The 11173-nt window shown below is 39.1% G+C and overlaps 1 non-coding gene across 1 annotated transcript; it reads left to right on the top strand.

Annotated features, from left to right (window-relative positions):
• Window positions 1–3430: 3430 nt before the first annotated feature.
• On the top strand, window positions 3431–3537 carry LOC130741550 (small nucleolar RNA R71). Its single transcript, XR_009020443.1, has one exon. It is a non-coding gene; the product is annotated as a small nucleolar RNA R71 (small nucleolar RNA).
• Window positions 3538–11173: the final 7636 nt, after the last annotated feature.

Below are 11173 nucleotides of genomic sequence, written 5' to 3'. Positions count from 1 at the left end.
TCTGGAGAATGAGTTTGTAAGGGGTAAAGTAGATACAACTCTTTTTTGCAAGACTTATAAAGATGATATCTTAATTGTGCAAATTTATGTTGATGATATTATATTTGGTTCTGCTAATCAATCTCTATGCAAAGAATTTTCTGAGATGATGCAGGCTGAATTTGAGATGAGTATGATGGGAGAATTAAAGTACTTTCTGGGAATACAAGTTGATCAAACACCAGAAGGAACATATATCCATCAGAGCAAGTACACTAAAGAACTTCTGAAGAAGTTCAATATGCTGGAATCTACAGTGGCCAAGACTCCAATGCATCCTACATGCATTCTGGAGAAAGAAGATAAAAGTGGTAAAGTATGTCAGAAGCTCTATCGTGGCATGATAGGTTCACTTCTATACTTAACTGCATCCAGGCCAGACATACTATTTAGTGTTCATTTATGTGCTCGATTCCAATCAGATCCAAGGGAAACCCACTTAACCGCTGTTAAGAGGATCCTAAGGTATCTGAAAGGCACCACTAACCTTGGCTTGATGTATAAGAAAACATCAGAGTATAAGCTTTCAGGTTACTGTGATGCTGATTATGCTGGGAAAACATCAGAGTATAACCTTGGCTTGATGTATAAGAAAACATCAGAGTGTAAGATCAAGTTTTGATCTAGTAGTACAACTCTATGTTTTGATGATTACAAGTTAACCTTTTGATATGAACAATTGTGGTACTCTAACGTGTTTTTCTGAGTGTGCTATTTACAGGCTCTGACCTCTATTCAATCTCACACAAATCAGAAGCACTGAGCTTAAAGAGTGAACCAAGCAACGCTTTCGCATTCACCATGTTCAGTATGAACAGTGGAAAAGCTTCAGAAGTTCTAAAGTTATACAAACTCTGATGAGGACTCAGTCACTGGAAGCTCTGAAGATCCAGAAGTTCTGATAACCAAGAAACACTGAAGGTTCAGATGTTCTGATGGTGTAGAAGACTCTGAAGTTGCAGAAGCTGAATAGTGGAAACTCTGAAGTCCAGAAGCAAGAAACTCTGAAGGCCATGTTCTTCCCTCTGAGTTCAGAATCAGAAGATACAATGGTCAAAGGATCTGTGCTTTCCCTCTGACTCTGATCAACCGGCTTCACAAGTTCCAATATGAAGTATTCCCCTGATCAGAAGTCTCCTAGGTTTAAAGGTCACGTCGCTATCCAAGTACAAAAGCAACTGTACCTCCCTGACGACCTACCTAACTTTCTCAGCCACAGCAGAAGCTGGATTTTCCAGAACTGCCCTCCAACGGTAGCATTTCTCATGCAACGCTCAACCCTAATCCTTGGAGTATATAAAGAGGCTGAAGACTGAAAGAAACGGCAGAAGCATTCACATACACGCAAGACAATCTTAAATTCTTCTAAGTTTTCTTTCATCTGAAATTCATTGAGTTTACTATTAGCTTTTTAGAAGCAAATCTCTTGTAAACAATTCTTTGATAAACAGTTTGTTTAGTTCCTTTAGGAGATCAAGGTTGATCGGATCCTAGAGAAGACTAAGAGAGTGAATCTTAGTGTGAGCTAAGTCAGTGTAATTGTTAGTCACTTGTAGGTTTCAAGTGCAGTTGTAACTCTTACCTGATTAGTGGATTGCCTTCATTCTAAGAAGGAAGAAATCACCTTAACGGGTGGACTGGAGTAGCTTGAGTGATTTATCAAGTGAACCAGGATAAAATCCTTGTGTGCTTTTCTATCTCTTATCTTTAGCACTTAAGTTCTCGAAAGATTGTCAAAATCTTAAAGGTGGAAGTTTTATACTGAAAACGTTATTCAAACCCCCCCTTTCTACCGTTTTTCATACCTTCAGTTTTCACTAACATGCTTGATGAGAGCTCGATTGAGCTCAACATCTTTTTCCTTCACTTTGGGGGTCTCCTTTGAAGACCTGGACAAGCTTTTGATCATATCACAAACAAAACCATCATTAATGTTAGTTTGCAAATTAGGATTGAAAACCGAAAATCTTACCTTGTCCTCACCAACTCTGAGAATGAGCTGACCCTTATCAACATCGATCTTCGCCCTGCCAGTGGCTAAGAAGGGTCGGCCAAGAATGAGAGGAATCTTAGCATCCTCCTCCATGTCTAGCACCACAAAATCAACTGGGAAGACGTACTTATCAACCTTAACCATCACATCTTCAATGATCCCATAAGGTGTTTTTAAGGATCGGTCCGCCATTTGTAAGGAGAGCATGGCCGGGGTGACCTCTCCTAAGTTCAGCCTTCTAAACATGCTAAGCGGCATCAAGTTGATGCTCGCTCCCAAATCACACAAGGCTTCAACAACAGTCAACCCCTCAATCTCCACTGGGATAGTAAAACTCCCAGGATCCCTTCTCTTCTTAGGCATTTTCCTTTGCAAAATGGCACTACACTCCTCGGTCATCATGATAGTTTCATCAACCTCACTCAATTTCCTTCTCTTATTTAAAATGTCCTTCATGAACTTAGCATAGATAGGCATTTGTTCCAAGGCTTCAGAAAAAGGAATATTGATGTGGAGTTTCTTAAAAACTTCCAAAAACTTAGAAAACTGTTTATCCAGATTTTTCTTGACCAAAGCCTTGGGGAATGGAATCTTACTAAGTTCAGGAGAAGGAGTGCTCACAACTCTAGCTTTCACAGGTTCACTCACTCTCTTCTCCGTAGCACCCTTATATTCTTTCTGTACTTTCTCATTTTCTCTCCCTCATCTTGTTTTTTTGACTCGTGTAACACTCTCCCACTCCTAGTGGTAACAACAGCAAAATTCTCTTGTTTAGACAAAATTAAAGAATCGGGAGAAAACTTACCTTGAGGTATCTCGGCCATTTGCTTGGCTAGCTGGCCAAGTTGGTTCTCCAAGTTCTTGATAGCCGCCTCTTGGTTCTTATGGTTGTTGTTCATGCGGTTGATGCAACTCTCCAATAGCTCCTCTAAACTCCTCTTGCAATTCACCTTTCCAACAACTTGTGTTTGGACAAGAGGTTCATGATTTGAGGATGGAACTATGCTTCCTTGAGCTATAGCTTTGGCTTCATTGCTCTCAGCATTGACAGTACACAAGTTACTAACATGAGGTCCACCACAAGACTTGCACTCCACACAAGTCATTCTTGCACCAATAGCCTTGGTCTCCTTAATATGCATTCGAATCTCCGCCACTTGTTCGGTGAGTTGCTTGTTGGAGGCCAAGAGCTTGTCATAAGCTTCCACTTCAAGCTTACTCCTTCGGGTTTGGCGATCATTTTCAGAGTTCATGGCTCTCGCTGCCATCTTTTCTATTAAGTCATACCCCGCTTGTGGGGGAAGAGCATCGAACTCGCCATTTGAAGCTGCATCTAGGCCAAACCTCCAAGAGTATTGTAGACCATCATAAAATGTTGCAACCAATTCAGCTTGGGTGAGATTGTGTTGAGGACATTTCCTCAAGAGCTTCTTGAAGCACTCCCAAGCTTCATAGAGATTTTCTTCAGTGGGTTGCACAAAATTCATGATGTCTTTCTTCAATTTCCTCAAAAGGGCTCTTGGGAAGAACCTTGTTGTGAACTTTTCCGCTAAGTCTTCCCAAGTAGTGAAGCTCCCTTGAGGTTGAGAATTCAGCCATTCCTCAGCGGTGTCCTTCAAAGAAAATGGAAACAAGCTCAACCGAATTGCATCAGCCGGAACATTGTTCACCCGGTAAGTGTTGCAATTCCGGATGAACCTCTCCATGTGAGCATGTGGATCTTCCAAAGTACCTCCACCATATTGGTTTTGGCTCACCAAGTTGATGAATGTCGGTCTCAACTTAAAGTTTCCCACTTCCTCGGGAAAGACAATGCTCCCGGGATAGTCATAACTCATGGTAGCCGAAGTGAGTTCCCGAAGAGACCGGTTGGCATTCTCAACTTCTTGTTCACATAATCGGAGGGTGATCCCCTCTTGGATTCTTTCCTCGATATGGGCTTGCATCTCCTCCTCTGTCATATGGCCACCCATCACGGTGTCTCTCTCGAGAGCAACCTGAAAGTGTGACACTCAAACAGAGAAAGATTAGTAGCACCAATTCTAGACAAAGATAAAAACAAAAAAAAAAATAAAACCACAAACTAAAAACTTAAACCAAAAACCACAAACAATTCCCCGGCAACGGCGCCAAAAACTTGTTGGTCAATCTGCAAGTGCACAGAATCTACCCGGTTTTAATTTATCGAACCACAGGGAATTGGAATGTGAATTCAGTTTAAGCCTTGAGTTCACGGTAAGAAAGCGAGTAAAATTCAGTTTTAAGGTGGATTGATTGTTGTGATACTTAATTAGAAAGCTAACAAAGATAAGTGTGTGATAATCAATGGTGAAAATGCCTTAGGTTCTTGCTTGACTAATTCAGTTCTAATCAACCTATTCTATCCACAAAACTCTGAGTCTCTCCTTGATGTTCTAGCCTAATCAATCATCTATCGATGCCTCGCATAGACAATCCTCTCAAGCCAAAAGATAGGCACAATTCCTTGATAACCTAAACATTTGCTAAAGGCATTAAGCATGCAATTCAGGCCAACAAACCCCAACCCTTCCTCTATTCCTAGTAGCAAGTATAGAAGAGGTAATCCCACAACAAGTCCCTAATCTATAACAAACTTCCGTTCTATTATAGAAAAGCATAAAGCTAGCACATGTTCTAACTTGAAACATAAAGCATGGATATGGGATTCAAGGGTTTACTCAGAAGATTCATGAATAGAAATAGGAATTAAGGTTAAAACATCTTAAGTCTTACAAAGAACCCAAAGCAAAAAGGGATTTAGCCAAGCATGGCTATAGAATCCATACAAGAAAAGAAGGATAAAACCTGGAACATGGACTTGGAGAATGCTTCTCCTCAAGCTCCAGAGCCTAACCCTACTTCTAACTTATTTAGGAATGTATAGAAATGACAAAAGTTACAAAAGAAATGACAAAAAGCCTATTTATAGGCAAACAGGTCGAGTCTGGACGCTCAGGCGCCAATTAAGCACGCCTGAGCGCCAATTCCAAGTGGAAAAAGCAGCTTCTGGAGGTAATTGGCGCTCAGGCGCTCAACAGGAGCGCTCAGGCGCCAATTCCTCTCTAGCATGGTGTAAACTTCGAATCAATTGGCGCTCAGGCGCTCAACACGAGCGCCTGAGCGCTCTCTACATGCTAGAAAGCCTCTTGACCTTCTTCTTAACTCCCCTTTAAGTCTCCCTTCAATTTTCCAAGCCTTTTGACCTTCTTTCTTCAGCAGTTTCAGACCTGATTACTTAGGAACAAAGCAAGGAAAAATATCTAGGAACTCCAAGACATTATTAGCACAAAAGACCCTCAATTCAAGTAGAAAAGATATGCAAGTCCTAAACTTACTTAAAATGCATGAAAGATCCCAATAAAACTATGAAATTACCAAAACAAAGTAAAAACACAAAGAAAGATAAAAATGCATGAGAATGCATGAAACACTACATGAGACTCAACAAAAAGACTCAAAACTCACAAAGAAATGACCCTAAAAACACTACTAAACTAGGGTCATCATGTAGAAGACTCTGAAGATCCAGAAGCTGAAAAGTGGAAACTCTGATGTCCAGAAGCAAGATGGCTCTGAAGACCAAGTACTTCCCTCTGAGTTCAGAATCAGAAGTACAACGGTCAGAGGATCTCTGCTTCCCTCTGACTCTGATCAACGAGCTTTACAAGTTCCAACATGAAGCATTCCCCTGATCAGAAGTCTACTAGGTTAAAGGTCAAGTCACTTTCCAAAGTACAAAAGCAAATGTATTATCCTGACGACCTACCTAACATTCTCAGCCACAACAGGAGCTGGAATTTCCAGAACTGCCCTCCAACGGTAGCATTCTCATGCAGCGTTCAAACCCTAATCCTTGGAGTATAAATAGAGGCTGAAGATTGAAAGATGCGGTTGGAAGAATCTCACACGCGCAAGCTATATTCAAACCTTCTAAGCATTCTTTCATCTGAATTCATTGTGTTTACTATTAGCTTTTCAGAAGCAAATTCTTTGTAAACATTCTTTCTTAAACAGTTGTTTAGCTACCTTTAGGAGATCAAGTTTGATCGGATCCTAGAGAAGACTAAGAGAGTGAATCTTAGTGTGAGCTAAGTCAGTGTATTGTTAGTCACTTGTAGGTTTCAAGTGCAGTTGTAACAAGTACTTGATTAGTGGATTGCCTTCATTCTAAGAAGGAAGAAATCACCTTAACGGGTGGACTGGATTAGCTTGAGTGATTCATCAAGTGAACCAGGATAAAATCCTTGTGTGCTTTTCTAATCTCTTATCTTAAGCACTTTATTTGTTCTCGAAAGATTTGCCAAAATCTTTAAGGTGGGAGTTTTATTCTGAAAACGTTATTCAAACCCCCCTTTCTACCGTTTTTCATACCTTCAATAACATGGATATTTTATTAAAAGTAAATGTGGTGTAGTGGTAAAAAAAGTTACTCCTACACATGACGTCCTGACTTCGAGACAAAGTAGGTGTGCACGCAATAAGTTACCACTAAACTAACATGATTTGATTTCCTGATAAGTTACCGTAAAACATATTAAATAGATATTTATCATGATTTGCCTTGTAGTACCTTTCATGATCAAAATATATCGATAAAGTTCTTAGACAAGGACTTAGGCTAAGGTTGAACTCTATAAGGCTTCATCGAGGGTTTCCTTATAGCACTTGGAGTTATCGCTATTAGATTGATCAAGGACTTAGACTAAGGTTGACCGCCATAAGACTTCGTCGAGGGTTTCCTTATAGCACTTGGAGTGATCGCTACCGACACAGATAAAGGAAGGAAGTTACCACTAAGCCATCGAAGTTTGATTGACATGTTATCCACTAGTTAATTAGATATATTATACTTCAGTTACCATTAATAAATTAAAGTTTACTAGTTAATTGCACCTTCGAGTGATCCCTTTATATCATTCAAGGAATTGGTCGAGGGTTTCCATATAGCACTTTGTAGTGATCACTTTATATCGTTTATAATCACTCCCAAGCTTCATTTTCTCTCATCCAGAACACACAACCATCCATTGATCGATTGAAGCAAGAACCAAAACCACAGTCCCAAAGTGAAAAAGCGGCTAGGGTTCATTGATTGGTCTCCTGCATTAGCAATGGAGCAAATCACGATGAAAGGAAGGAAACCGATCTTGGTTGGATCTCGATGGACCTCAGTGATACATCGCGAAGGTGGCTGCACCACCAAGGGAAGGGCGGAGGTGGACAGTCGCGGCTTGAGCTACTTCGGAGAGGTGGCCAGTGAACTTGGTAGTGATCACTTTATATCGATTAAGGACTTACTCAAGGGTTGATCCTTAGGGGTGGCATTGATCGCTTTATATCGTTTATGGTCTTGGTCAAGGGTTGGCCTATTGCAATTGGTATTGATCGCTTTATATCGATTAAGGTCTTACTCGAGGGGTTGCATTATAGCACTTTGAGTGATCGATTAAGGACTTAATCGAGGGTTGACACATAACAATTGACATTGATCGCTTTATATCGATTAAGGACTTACTCGAGCATTATCGCTTTATATCGATTAAGGACTTGGTCGAGGGTTGACCCATAGAACTCCAAAATTTACCGCATCACTATAGCCTCAACATGAACATTCACATCCTCCACATGCTCAAGAACATCAACAAGGTCATTGCAATCCGATCCACATATGACTTGGCAGTGACCCCAATTCCAAGCCAAATTAAGGCCATCACGCATCGCTCTCGCCTCAGCCAAGAACGGTGACCCACCAATGTCAAAGCTATAAATCATATGTCTAAATTAAAAATCAATTTTTTTAGCTTTTTTTTATAACTATTAAAAATGTATAACCATAATACAAACTTTCATTTTAGGCGCTCGTTGTTGGCGCTTCAATTTTCACGAAACCAAAAATATGGGCACCTTTTTTTCTAGTTTCACCATTTCTGTATTTCAACACACAAATTGTAAATGTGCACTCTTCTTCAACATATCAGATTTTAAACCCCCACTCCCAAACGAAGATTATTTTTTCTTCCAATCATCGCCATTCCCTAATATCAGATATGCAAGTCATGTTGCGGCGACCAATTCCAATCAACTCAGCTCCGTCAATCATCTATTCTTCGTCTTATCGTTGTCGCGTTCGTATTCAGTCACTGCGAGGCTATCTAAAAGGAGACATCCACTTCCTTTTGCTTCGCGTCGTCGATTAATCTATCCTGAAGGTAGATCCGGGAAATTCCTCTTCTCAGCCGTGTTCAGGATACCATTGACGTCGTCATCGTTCTTGTACCTGGAAACACAAGCCCTGAGCCACCGACGCCCTTGCTTTCTTGAAGGTGCAAATTGTGTGTTCTCAAAAGCCCTAAAAGTCTTTCCTTTATACTTCTAAGGTATTGTTAGGATGATAATCATCATTATTTTGAAAATGTCAAGGCCAAGTTTAAGTATTCCATCTTTATGCTGACACATTGTGGTTGAAGACTTTTTATTGTGTTTGATCCTATTATATGCTCTTGGTATGTTAGTTATTAAGAATTGCAACATTGCTTCTACTATTTTGCTGCACTCTAGTTTTACATTTAGTATTGAAAGGAATCTTATATTTAGTTTTGATCAGCAATAATCACTGCATTGTAATTCTTACATTTAGTTTTGATCAGCAACATTGCTTCACTGCATTGTAGTTCTTACATTTAGTTCTTACAATTGCAACATTGCTTTGTCATGCTCATTTCTTTTCATGTTAATGCTCTGTTCATGTTCATTGTTTTACTTTTAGTGTTAATTTCACTTATGATTTTACTGCCTTGCCTAAGTGAATAATAAATTCATATTGTTTTGTGACAAACTAAGAGTAAAACTTGCATATGCCTTTGCTAGAAGTCTGGTTTGGCGTGTATAACTGTTTGTGGTGCTTGATAGAAGGTATTTATTTATCAAATGGTAGTTGTGGGTTAAAAAATGGCAAGCGGAGGCCACAATAGTAGGTTGATAGAAGGTATTTATTTATTTTAATGTGGTTGTGTTTATGAATGTAATGAATGATAAGGTTGACAACCTGAATTCCAGAGGATGCAGAACTTTGAGATGAAGATTGGGATAAATTTGAAGATGAATATATGTCATATCCTTTTAGTGAGTATTATTGCATAAGGTAACTTGTTATTAGTTGCTTTGTTTACTTCCAGGATTCGCCAATGATCTCACTTTTGATTCCAAACATGCATCTCCAAAAACCAAACGTGCATTCATTCAAGGTCGGGGATCACTTCTTTGACATGACAAGGTTTGATTCCTTTTGCATGCGTGAAAGCGAATATTCTCCACAAAAACCAGAGACTTGCAAGATTTGATTCCTTGAGCAGCAGTAAAGATTTTTTATAGTTACAAGAAATTCACAAGGTTCGATTTCATGAGTAGCAGTGAAGACTCCAGTAGTCAGGGGCATGCAAGGATTGCCTCAATTACTAGCACCTAAGACTTTGGCTATAATGCTCCATTCTCTTTTGATAGTTATAATCAATTGTTGATGGTGACGATATCCTGCTTTCGTAGCGATTTTTCTAAGGACATCTATTACATAGTGATAAGGATATCTTTAAACACAGCTTTTGTAGTTAGAAAATCTCACATAACTATAAATATATTTCCTCTTTTTTACTTGACAAGAAGGTTGGAAGTGTATTTTTTTAAAGTGTTGGTAGTATAGGCCGACGTCGTTTAGTGGCGGTCTTAAAATTATTTTGGCGGTCTAAAACCGCCACAAACATATTTTGGCGGGTTTAAACATATTTTGGCGGTCTAAAACCGCCACAAACACATTCTAGGGGTTATGAAAGAAATTGCTTCCTAGAAGTTACTCTTACAATATTTCCCTAATACTTGCAGTAAGCCTCAACCCCAAGCAATGGCTAGAGCACCTGGTTTCTAATAAGCTCATTTTTCTCCTCAAATATGTCCTTCAACAAATTTTAGTATAATCATATCCCCTGGTTCTCATTGGTACAAACAAAAGAGCTACAGGTTAACCTATAACAACTCTAACTATATACTACACATGAACTAGTGACAGAGAATGTCTATAACAATGCAAAAACCTCTAAAAGTACAGAATGAAATTAACAGTTCATTTTAACTAATTATAGAACATGCATCTGAGTAAACACCATGTGGTTCTAATATGCTCATTTTTTCTTCAAACACATCATGCAACAAATTTTACTATTAGGTAAAATGTCCAATACATTGGGAAGATTACTCCAAGTTGATAATACCCACTAGCTGCTTCGTGCAAAATTGTCACAGTTGGTTACATTCGTGCAATAAATGACTTGTTTTGATGGCATTCTGAAATGCTTGTGTTCAGAGTGATCCCATCCCCAACGACGCGAAATATGGTGACATTGAAACTGTGAAGTTGAACTCTCTCCAAGTTTTTCTTTTGAAAATAGGGCTGCTCGACGCTGTCCATGAGCTACAATAGAACAATGCAAGAAAAAGTACACCCACCAGTTGCAAGAGAAATGATTCAACATCAGTTACCTTTAGCTACCAGTGAGAGTGTAGGACTAAGATAAGCCTCCCCACTCTTGAGTTTTATCAATTTAATCAAGCCATGAGTAATAACAGTTCTAATACTTCTCCACGGCAACTAAAAAGACCTGTGATGTGATAGTACAAGAATCTATCTTTGATTAGTCACATTTTTCTCCACACAGTTAATAGTACAAGAAAACGTTCAAAATATCACATTAGGGAAAGGAACAAGTAACAACCAAAATTGAAAAACCAATCCCCATTCAGTTTACCGGTTTTCCCCTTACTAAGTCCCAATTCTTCAAGATTGAGCAGCTAAAAAATAAGTGTCTTAAATTATATGGGGAGAACAAATCCAACCAAGTAGTGTTATTCTTGATCTATGAAAAAAATAAAAACAATTGCTTTTAGATCTTACTCCATTTAACATCTACTACTACTAGACTTGAGTAGGTAAAAACATTAAAAATACAAAGCAACATTGAGATTTAGGACTCTCAAGGGAGAATGCAGAAGATGAAAGAGGAAAGGCACTCACAATTGAAGGTCTGCCCATACGACTAAGACCCACCTTTCTGCAAATAGTTCACTATCACT

The sequence above is a fragment of the Lotus japonicus genome, chromosome 2 (assembly GCF_012489685.1).
Source record: "Lotus japonicus ecotype B-129 chromosome 2, LjGifu_v1.2".
In the NCBI taxonomy this organism is placed as follows: Eukaryota; Viridiplantae; Streptophyta; class Magnoliopsida; order Fabales; family Fabaceae; genus Lotus; species Lotus japonicus.
Note: the sequence above shows the minus strand (reverse complement) of the source record. Positions and strands in the feature narration are given on the sequence as shown.